The following is a 12,414-nucleotide window of genomic DNA, read 5'->3' as shown; positions in this document are numbered from 1 at the left end:
ATTCCGACGATTTCGGTACTTAGAAAAATTCCGACGATTTCGGTACTTAGAAAATTTCTGACCTTTTCAATACTTGGAAAATTTCTGACCTTTACGGTACTTAGAAAAATTCTGCCGATTTCGGTACTTAGAAAACAATCAGAAGTTTTCGGTACTTAGAAAATTTCTGTCGTTTTCGGTACTTAGAAAAATTCTGATAATTTCGGTACTTAGAAAAATTCTGTTGATTTTGGTACTTAGAAAAATTCTGTTGATTTTGGTACTTAAAAAATATCTGACGTTTTCGGTACTTAGAAAATTTCTGACGATTTCGGTACTTAGAAAACAATCAGAAGTTTTTGGTACTTAGATAATTTCTGACGTTTTCGTTACTTAGAAAATTTCTGACCTTTTCGGTACTTGGAAAATTTCTGACCTTTTCGGTACTTAGAAAATTTCTGTCGTTATCGGTACTTAGAAAATTTCTGTCGTTATCGGTACTTAGAAAAATTCTGACGATTTCGGTACTTAGAAAAATTCTGACGATTTCTTTACTTAAAAAAATTCCGACGATTTCGGTACTTAGAAAAATTCCGACGATTTCGGTACTTAGAAAATTTTGACGATTTCGGTACTTAGAAAAATTCTGATGATTTCGGTACTTAGAAAATTTCTGACGATTTCGGAACTTAGAAAAATTCTGATGATTTCGGTACTTAAAAAATATCTGACCTTTTCAGTACTTGGAAAATTTCTGACCTTTACGGTACTTAGAAAAATTCGAATGATTTCGGTACTTAGAAAAATTCTGACGATTTCAGAACTTAGAAAATTTCTGACCTTTTCGGTACTTGGAAAATTTCTGACCTTTTCGGTACTTAGAAAAATTCGAATGATTTCGGTACTTAGAAAAATTCGAATGATTTCGGTACTTAGAAAAATTCTGACGATTTCAGTACATAGAAAATTTTTGACCTTTTCGGTACTTGAAAAATTTCTGACCTTTTCGATACTTAGAAAATTTCTGACCATTTCGGTACTTGGAAAATTTCTGACCTTTTCGGTACTTAAAAATTATCTGACGTTTTCGGTACTTAGAAAAATTCTGTCGATTTCAGTACTTAGAAAATTTCTGTCGTTTTCGGTACTTAGAAAAATTCTGATGATTTCGGTACTTAGAAAAATTCTGTTGATTTTGGTACTTAGAAAATTTCTGACCTTCTCGGTACTTAAAAAATATCTGACGTTTTCGGTACTTAGAAAAGTTCTGTCGATTTCGGTACTTAGAAAACATTCAGAAGTCTTCGGTACTTAGAAAATTTCTGACGTTTTCGGTATAAGTACCGAAAAATTCTTACGATTTCGATACTTATTAAACATTCAGAAGTTTTCGGTACTTAGAAAAATTCTGCCGATTTCGGGACTTAGAAAAATTCTGTTGATTTCGGTACTTAGAACAATTCTGTCGATTTCGGTACTTAGAAAAGACTCGGAAGTTTTCTGTGCTTAGAAAAATTCAGACGATTTCGGGACTTAGAAAATTTCTGACCTTTTCGGTACTTGGAAAATTTCTGACCTTTTCGGTACTTAGAAAATTTCTGTCGTTATCGGTACTTAGAAAAATTCTGACGATTTCAATACTTAGAAAAATTCTGGTGATTTCGGAACTTAGAAATATTCTGTTGATTTTGGTACTTAGAAAAATTCTGACGATTTCTGTACTTAAAAAAATTCCGACGATTTCGGTACTTAGAAAAATTCCGACGATTTCGGTACTTAGAAAATTTTGACGATTTCGGTACTTAGAAAAATTCTGATGATTTCGGTACTTAAAAAATATCTGACGTTTTCGGTACTTGGAAAATTTCTGACCTTTTCCGTACTTGGAAAATTTCTGACCTTCACGGTACTTAGAAAAATTCGAATGATTTCGGTACTTAGAAAAATTCTGACGATTTCAGTACTTAGAAAATTTCTGACCTTTTCGGTACTTGGAAAATTTCTGACCTTTTCGGTACTTAGAAAAATTCTGACGATTTCTTTACTTAAAAAAATTCCGACGATTTCGGTACTTAGAAAAATTCCGACGATTTCGGTACTTAGAAAATTTTGACGATTTCGGTACTTAGAAAAATTCTGATGATTTCGGTACTTAGAAAATTTCTGACGATTTCGGAACTTAGAAAAATTCTGATGATTTCGGTACTTAAAAAATATCTGACCTTTTCAGTACTTGGAAAATTTCTGACCTTTACGGTACTTAGAAAAATTCGAATGATTTCGGTACTTAGAAAAATTCTGACGATTTCAGTACTTAGAAAATTTCTGACCGTTTCGGTACTTGGAAAATTTCTGACCTTTTCGGTACTTAGAAAAATTCTGACGATTTCTTTACTTAAAAAAATTCCGACGATTTCGGTACTTAGAAAAATTCCGACGATTTCGGTACTTAGAAAATTTTGACGATTTCGGTACTTAGAAAAATTCTGATGATTTCGGTACTTAGAAAATTTCTGACGATTTCGGAACTTAGAAAAATTCTGATGATTTCGGTACTTAAAAAATATCTGACCTTTTCAGTACTTGGAAAATTTCTGACCTTTACGGTACTTAGAAAAATTCGAATGATTTCGGTACTTAGAAAATTTCTGTCGTTTTCGGTACTTAGAAAAATTCTGATGATTTCGGTACTTAGAAAAATTCTGACGATTTCTTTACTTAAAAACATTCCGACGATTTCGGTACTTAGAAAAATTCCGACGATTTCGGTACTTAGAAAATTTCTGACCTTTTCAATACTTGGAAAATTTCTGACCTTTACGGTACTTAGAAAAATTCTGCCGATTTCGGTACTTAGAAAACAATCAGAAGTTTTCGGTACTTAGAAAATTTCTGTCGTTTTCGGTACTTAGAAAAATTCTGATGATTTCGGTACTTAGAAAAATTCTGTTGATTTTGGTACTTAGAAAATTTCTGACCTTCTCGGTACTTAAAAAATATCTGACGTTTTCGGTACTTAGAAAAGTTCTGTCGATTTCGGTACTTAGAAAACATTCAGTAGTCTTCGGTACTTAGAAAATTTCTGACGTTTTCGGTATAAGTAATGAAAATTCTTACGATTTCGATACTTATTAAACATTCAGAAGTTTTCGGTACTTAGAAAAATTCTGCCGATTTCGGAACTTAGAAAAATTCTGATGATTTCGGTACTTAGAAAAATTCTGACGATTTCGGTACTTAGAAAAATTCTGACGATTTCGGTACTTAGAAAAATTCCGACGATTTCGGTACTTAGAAAAATTCTGTCGATTTAGGTACTTAGAAAAATTCTGTTGATTTTGGTACTTAGAAAAATTCTTACGATTTCTTTACTTAGAAAAATTCCGACGATTTCGGTACTTAGAAAATTCTGACGATTTCGGAACTTAGAAAAATTCTGATGATTTCGGTACTTAGAAAAATTCTGACGATTTCGGTACTTAGAAAAATTCTGACGATTTCGGTACTTAGAAAAATTCCGACGATTTCGGTACTTAGAAAAATTCTGTCGATTTAGGTACTTAGAAAAATTCTGTTGATTTTGGTACTTAGAAAAATTCTTACGATTTCTTTACTTAGAAAAATTCCGACGATTTCGGTACTTAGAAAATTCTGACGATTTCGGAACTTAGAAAAATTCTGATGATTTCGGTACTTAGAAAAATTCTGACGATTTCGGTACTTAGAAAAATTCTGATGATTTCGGTACTTAAAAAATATCTGACGTTTTCGGTACTTGGAAAATTTCTGACCTTTTCGGTGCTTGGAAAATTTCTGACCTTTACGGTACTTAAAAAAGTTCGAATGATTTCGGTACTTAGAAAAATTCTGACGATTTCAGTACTTAGAAAATTTCTGACCTTTTCGGTACTTGGAAAATTTCTGACCTTTTCGGTACTTGGAAAATTTCTGACCTTTTCGGTACTTAAAAATTATCTGACGTTTTCGGTACTTAGAAAAATTCTGTCGATTTCAGTACTTAGAAAAATTCTGTTGATTTCGGTACTTAGAAAAATTCTGTCGATTTCGGTACTTAGAAAAATTCTGTTGATTTTGGTACTTAGAAAAATTCTGACGATTTCTTTACTTAAAAAAATTCCGACGATTTCGGTACTTAGAAAAATTCCGTTGATTTCGTTACTTAGAAAAATTCTGTCGATTTCGGTACTTAGAAAAATTCTGTTGATTTCGGTACTTAGAAAATTTCTGCCTTTTTCGGTACTTTGAAAATTTCAGACCCTTTCGGTACTTAGAAAACATTCAGAAGTCTTCGGTACTTAGAAAATTTCTGACGTTTTCGGTACTTAGAAAAGTTCTTACGATTTCGATACTTATTAAACATTCAGAAGTTTTCGGTTCTTAGAAAAATTCTGTCGATTTTGGTACTTGGAAAATTTCTGCCTTTTGCATTTGTAGTTGGCAGAGGAAGAGAAATTTTTACATTTTGAATTCATAATTTCAAGTTAAAAACCCAGATTGTTGATAGTCAACCAGTCTTATCACAATTTGTTTACGTATAATCTTTATCTCGAAGCCAATTTTGAATTAAAAAAAGTATTCTAAAATGATCCGTCAGAGAATTTATAACTTACTTTATTTTTGATGTCGTTCACTTATTATAATAAGTGATATACCTTAACGCTATAGCGTCAAGGTATCCTACTAGTTTCGACAACTTTTTTTAAAAATATTTACATAAAATTTTAAAAACTAGTTTATTTGTTCTATGTGTAAAGACATATAAAACTGGGAAAAAAATATTATTTTTATATGGCTATTTTTAGGTAAAAATAAAGCATTTTTTCTTAATATTCGCTAAACAGTGTAAAGAAATCGCCTAAAACCAAAATCCTTTGAGGATTTTATTTAGAATGTTATAAACTGTTTAGAACTATTATCTTAGAAAGTGCATACACTACTGAATTAAAGATCAATGTTGTTAAAAAAGCAAAACATTTTTGAGAGAAGACATGCATAAAAAATGAAATTCTACTTTTTTCTTAGTATGTAGTTCAAAACATGCGAGATACGGTCTCCCTAAGGGACATCACAAAAGTGACCTTCTAAGCGGGGTGACCTTTTTACTGATTCATTAGCAGTTCGTAACTAAGCACGTAAATAGTACACATTATGATTTTTTAAAAATGGTAATACAAATGAAAACGATCGGCCATAAATTAAATATTTAAGTCAATAAATTTTAACAGAATTAGTAAAGAATTAAAGAAAATAGATTTTTTAAAAAAATTTAATTTGAAATAAAGCTGTTTACAAATTTCCTCAAAGTGTACCTACATACATTACATCTCGTTTTTGGTTTCATTTTTCGAACAATGTGTTCTAGCGAACAATGTGTGTAACTTCTCAAAATGTTCCTCAGCTCCCTCATGGTTTGTAAAAAAATTCGTATGACATTTATTGCATTGAAGGCTTCCGCTTGGGTTACAGCTACAGTCTGGGGGTCATTGTCCTCACTGTGAAACAATTTCTGAAATTGAGCTTGTTTGTTGGTTGCAACATTTTCATAGAACTCGAGAGGGGTAATTGCCTTGTAAAGAAGTTAAATAGGCTTTTGTCAGGAAAGAGCTCCCCTCGCCTCAGATAAAAATGACCTTATAAGCGATAACGATTTTTAAAACTTGACCATATATCCGATAATCTGTAACAAAAAATTTCCAATTCAGTGAGCCGGGACTTTGGAAAAGTGACCTTATATTCGGATAACCTTATTATATTTGACAGTATAATCATAAGCACTCATTAAAAATTAGTTTAAAAACATGAGATATCGTGCTTAACGTGATGCTAAAACTAAACTCAGTGGCGCGACAGCCCATAGAGGGCCAAGGCCTACTGTGCCCATCTCAGTTTTCTTGACCTTGGGCTCTGGGGTGCAGGAGCAGATGTTCCGGTCAGGTGGTCTGCCGAACGCGGAACCCCCAGTGTTTAGTTCCCAAGCATGCTTGGTACTCATTTATCGACCCACTGAAGGGATGAAAGGCTGAGTCAACCCTGCCCGGCCCGAGGATCGAACCAGGGACCTGTGGCACGACAGCGCGAAGCGCTACCGCTCAGCCACCGGGCGTCGCTTAACGTGATGCAACATGTGAAAAAAATATCTGATTTTGAGATAAACACATGAAAGGCTTCAAATAATTAGTCTATCCACTGTTATCATCTTATACAAGCATTGCTATAATTTTTGTAAATAAGTGTAAAAGTAAAGTATTTTTAGAAAGCTAAGAGTGCATGAATTCTAAATTAACAATAATCTCAATTTCAAAAATTTTGTCCAAAATGTTTTTGCACTAGTTTTGCCTTAAATCCCGGCTGACCAAACGGTGATTCTAAGCAAATATTTTAAGAAAGTAACCCCAGCTTAGATCAAATTATTCACAGGAAACTTCTTATGTAGTGTGCAAATTAGCTTTTAAATTAATCGTTTTTGAATTCTGAGTTATTGTATCAGCATGGTTAATAAAAATGCAGGTTAATTCCATCAAAATCCTCAAATGCAAGTTAGTTCCATCGTTTCGGGTCCATAAAAAAGTCCTGCACGAAGACAAACTTTCTCCAGGGTGCGTAGCCAAATCTTTGAGTCAAAAATAAGCACTTTTTAAAAACTTTTCAAGCACTTTACAAAAATTTTCAAGCACTCAAAAAATTCACATTCAATCAATGAAATAAAAAAGTAATCTAGCACACAAAAAAATTAATAATTTTTATTTATATTTTTAAAAAAATTTCTAGTCCATTTAACAATCTTACACTACAATAAACCCTTTCTTTCCAAGATAATTAAAAAAAAAAAGGTTACTAACCAGTTTTCAGCAATGTGGAGTTTGCCAGCTCTACTCTTAAAATGAATTACAATTGATTCAATCACATAAAACAAAGATTTATTAAGATTTATAATAACAATTTCACTTAAATGCAAAAAAGTATATAAACATACATAAGGCATATTTATTTTCCATACAGTTTCATATGTAGTTTTCATGTTATTTCTTATCAACAAATAGTTAAGTAAATGACAGGAACATTATTTTTTATCTGATAATTTGTTTTTTAGATCCAACAGTTCTTTCTGCTTTTTATTAATATCAATTCGTATAGCATTAGATTTTTTCAAAAATGAAAATTTTCTGCCTGGTGAGCCAGCTCGCTTGCTTCAGGTTTATTATATATTTCTCTAAATCTATTATTTTCTTTTTAATGCAGAACATTTCTTCTTCTTTCGTTTTCTTTCCTTTTCTCTAGCCTTTTGGACTTCTAGATACACTCTATACTTAGCATGTGCGCTGCTACATGAAACACGCATTTCTCTCGTTATTTCAACTTTATGGAGCCCCCCACATTTTTTTACATTATCGTAAATAATTCTCTGTGAAATATAGGAACTCAATTTCAATGTTCACACTGAATCCTCTTTCCACTGTCCATGACTCAAAATAATTTCCTACAACTTAGGAAATTTATCACTCTCAAAATAAGGGATCTAATCTTGTTTTCTTATGGTCAAAGTTTCTGAAGGCGTCAGGTATGACCACTTGTTTGTGAAAGTCTGAAAATACCGATGCACATTCTTTTTCTTCAGTCTAATTCAGCCGATATAAAGTTAAAAGAATATTTTTCACCCAAAAAGAAACGGCTGTAAATCGAAACAATCAGTACTTTCCTACATCATTGGTCCAATCCAAATGACCCTGAAGTCAGAACAAAAGTACCCTTACCCCCTACGTCAAAAAGGTGGTCGAAGTAAAATAAAATAAACAAGAATAAAATTAAAGTAAATTAAAAAGAAAAACAGGATCTGATATTCTCTATCCGAATTGGAGCACTCCTGTTTCGGTTTCAAGTGTATGCGCAAGTCACAACGTGGGTACGACATGAAGATTGCGTGAATGATTCCATAGCAAACACCCTATTTTTCGTGAAATGCATGGGATCCACCAGATATCACAGAAGAAAAAAAATATTCATGAAAAAAAAGTACTTTTTAAAAACGTCAGCTGAAAAAAGCACCTTTAAAAGCTTTTAAAAACGAAATCCCCAAAAAAGCACCTTTAAGTACTTTTTACATACGCTACGCACCTTGTTCTCCCAACGCTTAATCAAGGAGTCCCCTTGTCTTCTAGTTCAAGATTTGAACATTAGTAGACCCTAAAGAATGCTGTTCAACGACGTCCTAAAACTGTTACAATGTTTTATATCTGAGTCGAATAATGACTAAACAGAGTTGGTAAGTGTAATTAATTAATTAGCATGAAACAAAGTTGAGCATCTTTCCCTTGTTTTCAAAATTAAGAGACTTCTGTGTAGAACATAAGCCGCAGATCCAATATTGAACAAAGATAATAAAGCAAAGGTTAAAAGTTCTACCCATGACAATATTGGACCGTGTTATCGTTCAGATTTGCATTATCTGATGCGTGTCAAAATTGAGCCCATATCGTGCTAAACTCGATTGTGTTTATCAAATAAAAAAGGCTAATTCATAAGGTTGCAGGCTCGATATCATGGTTCTTCTACACCGGAACTAATGAAATGGTTCTAAAATTTTAGTTTTCAAATTTATTTTTTGTAAAGTATACTCTCGATATCTCGAAAAACCCTATGTCAAAAAATATTCATCCCTTGGCATTATATGTCTAAGTAATGTTAATTTGAATTCCTTTGTCGAAGAGTTTTTTCTCAAAACCTTTGTCGAATTTTTTTCGAAATAGAAGTTCAATTTTTTCAGAAGAATCACATGTAAAATTATTGTATATCGATTCATTTCTGTTTAATGTATATTTGTCTTAGTTTTAAAAATAAAATTATCATTGTTGTATTTAGACTTCTAATAATCTATCACCATATACAGATTTAATAATAGTTATACTTCTGTTTCATTACTCTACTTTATAGTCATGTTTTAGAACATATTTAGTTCTTGTTATTTTGAACTCGCTATCTCTAAATCATTTTAACCTTCTACTTTAAGTTATTGAGAGTTTACTGTATAATATTAGATCAGCATTTTTAAATTTGATTTTTAATCATGATTGCAAAAATATAAAATTTTATTTTTAGGTTTGCGAGTGTTGAATTTTATTGTTAGTTCATCAAGGAATCACCAATGAGTTGAAAAAGATGAATTACCATTTGATGTGTTAAATCTTGAAACGCTTGATGAAGGGAATTGATTAACTTTGGAAAAACTTCTAATTACAAGTTATGTGAATTAATTTAATTTTACACTAAATTGCTAAAGATCTAAAATTTAAGCATATTCGTAATTAGTTATTTAAAGATTTCTAGCACTAAAACTTTTTAGAAGTAACTAGAAGTTCTTCACTTCATAATACTGACCCTTAGATTAAAGCATTTACAAATTTAATAAAGAGGAATTTTAAGAAGAAAAAGTTTTTAATATTATATATTTATAATTTTTTGCATTCTGATGGTGGCTTTATTAGCAATACTGAAAGATAATAAGTATCTTTTGAAGTATTAAAGTGACCTGCGTTATAGTGATTTAAAAAATTCTCGTAATATTTGCATTTTCTAGTAATCGTTCGTGAACCTTATTAGATTTCCATAATTTTATTTTGTAATTTCGGACTTATGAGGAACCTGCATGCGTAGGGTAATCTTGATGATTTTGAATAGTCTATAACATAAGACTCTCAAAAATCAAATCAGTATGTTAAAATTGACCTGTATTTTTTAAAATCATAACTCAAAATTAACTAGCTTAAAACGAAACTAACCTTCAAGGGACTCAAAAAAAGCGGGGATTGCTTATGACGTCAGTATATAGTACCTAGTTAAGCGGTTTTGATAAATGAAGTTATAGCAGGTTCAAGCACCTAGAGAAGAGTAGTGGATTCGAAATGGGATTGATTAAATTTTAGCAGAATTAGCCTCCTATAGAAAGATAGTGGGCACGAAAACAATTTTCTTGATAGTTCGAGTATGGATGGTGTTTTCAGTAGAAATGTAAACAATAACAATCTCGAGCTGTATGCCTGCTCTAGTTCCGGTTAGAAAGTTTGCAGCTGCTTACTACATGTTATTCTGCGAGGCGATATTTTCAAACTGATAATTTTGTTTTCAATAAAATAAATAAATTAGATAATTTCTGAGCTCAAATCTGCCGTATTTCATAAGATATTAATGTTATTATGTAATTCTGGTGAGTTTGAAGTGAAAATTTGTTTTAGTTATTTAGAGATATATTATTAAAAAAAAGGTGACATGGTTGCTAGATTTTGATTAACTCGCTTTTTTGGCAGTCTTGATATGGCCTCTTTTCATAAGTTTATTACTGTTTGCTCTTGTTGCAAGCTGTGCAACATCTTACGTTAGCACTTTTAGCATTGTAAACACAAGTAATCAAATACAATGTTTGCAAGAATCTCAAAACACAATGATGCCAAATGGTTTTAAAATACAACGGAAACAGTAACCCGGAAATTTAGGCGGTACCGAGCTTGCAGCGTTCCCTAGTGTAGAAAACACCATCCATTGATTAAAATAAAAGATAAAAATTACCCTTTCGATTAACCAATATTTTTCTATCGATATTCCAGCTTGCTATAATTTGATAAGTTACTAAAAATCAATCTGTCTTGACCAATACTGGAATTATCTTTTTGTCCGTTGGTTAATCCACTAATATTAAAACAGTTTGTGAACCTTTTTTTAAAAAATTTAATCATTTATCTTTCTTTCTATCGATAATCAATTTGCTGTAATTTTTATAACTCTACCCACCTTTGGGACGATTTAAATTCACTAGTATTAATCACATATATATCGGCATTAGAGCATGTTGTGACTTGATTAACAACCAGACTTTTTATAAATATAGATTACTATTGTTTTAACCTGACCTTCCTTTAATTTGAATAGTTTTTTAATCCAATCTCGACTCGAACCTAATATTTTTCTAGCCTTACTCGAAGATGCACAACATTGGGATTGAAGGTAACGAGGAGGCGGATCAGCAAGCCAAAAACGATGCTCCCAATGGAAAGAACTTTCATTATTAGATACATAAAACAAGCCACAATGAATAAATGGATTGGAGTGAATCAGCAAAGGGCAGGCAGACATATAATTTCTTTAAAGATCCCACACTAACTCGCCTGCAGTCAAACTTCTATTTAAATCAATTCTTAACTGGCCACGGGGTTTTCGGAATATATCAACAGAAATTCTTCAATAAAAGAGCAACTTGTAAATTATGTGGGGTATTTCTCATTAATTTTCCCTTTTGAATACATAATTTTTTTTTCTTTTTCATTACCATTGGTTTTAAATGAGTATTTTTTTTAGAAACACGTTTAAAAGAATTAATATAAATAAAATAAAATTGCGTAGCAACAGAAGAAGTATAAATTTAATGACGTAAACCATGCGTGCTACCACGTAATGTTCTTTGAATTCATCTGACATAGCGAATATAAAATAAGTAAATGCTTGCAATAAATTATTTTTTTGTTTAAACAGAGTTATAAGCTAGCAATTATCACTGATGTTATCTTTAAAATATGTGAAAATTGAATAGCTAAATTTAAAGCAATGGCTAACGCTTAACCAATCATAAAATTCCATTTCGTTTTCCGCTCATTCTGCAAGAACGATTTGTCGCAGAATGTTCTGATGTTGACAGTGACCTTCCTCCTGCTTGAAACCATCTGTATGTCAAATGTCAACGCTGTCTGTCGGATGGTATAGGAGTCTATAAAGGACACACATTCATTTATATATAGATAACTGGCGTTGGACAGCCGAGTTTTACATTTCTGTAACCCGATTCTGAGTTAATAACTATCAATGATCAACTACGTAACCTTCTAATTTTGAACTCAGCCCAAAAAATAATGGAACTCTTGGATTGAGACAAGGACTCTTTGATGGAACTAGCGCGCATTAGCATCACATGGAAAGGAAAACCTCGAAAACATCCCACCGTCAGCATGGGGTCTCTAACCAATGATCCGTCTTCCACTGGGCATTTTTAGTTGAGCCCATTTCCTTAAATGCGCATTTAGACCTGCGTCCATTATTTAAACATACATTATGAGCTATGTCCAGATCAAAAAGCTCACTATCAAACTGTTTTTATATTTTATTTGTAATGTTATGCCATAACTGATTTTGTTTTTAAATTTTTCAGACAATTGATACAGCTTATCAGTTAATCGGATCTAATGTTGCTGTATAAACGCTTGTGTGTCTACAGATTCATCAGCAAAACATTTTATAGACATGAGTTTTTGTAATATATTTTATGTTAAAACTTATTGATACTGTTAAACTATTTCATTGAATTTACTTGTAAAAAAAAGGAATAAAAAATAAATGTTAAAACTGCTTCTTTCTTTTTTTTAAAAAAAAATATTT

Source organism: Parasteatoda tepidariorum, unplaced genomic scaffold (assembly GCF_982258835.1).
Source record: "Parasteatoda tepidariorum strain Cologne lab strain unplaced genomic scaffold, Ptep-v5.0 scaffold_15, whole genome shotgun sequence".
NCBI classification, from domain to species: domain Eukaryota; kingdom Metazoa; phylum Arthropoda; class Arachnida; order Araneae; family Theridiidae; genus Parasteatoda; species Parasteatoda tepidariorum.
This window is presented reverse-complemented; position numbering follows the sequence as displayed.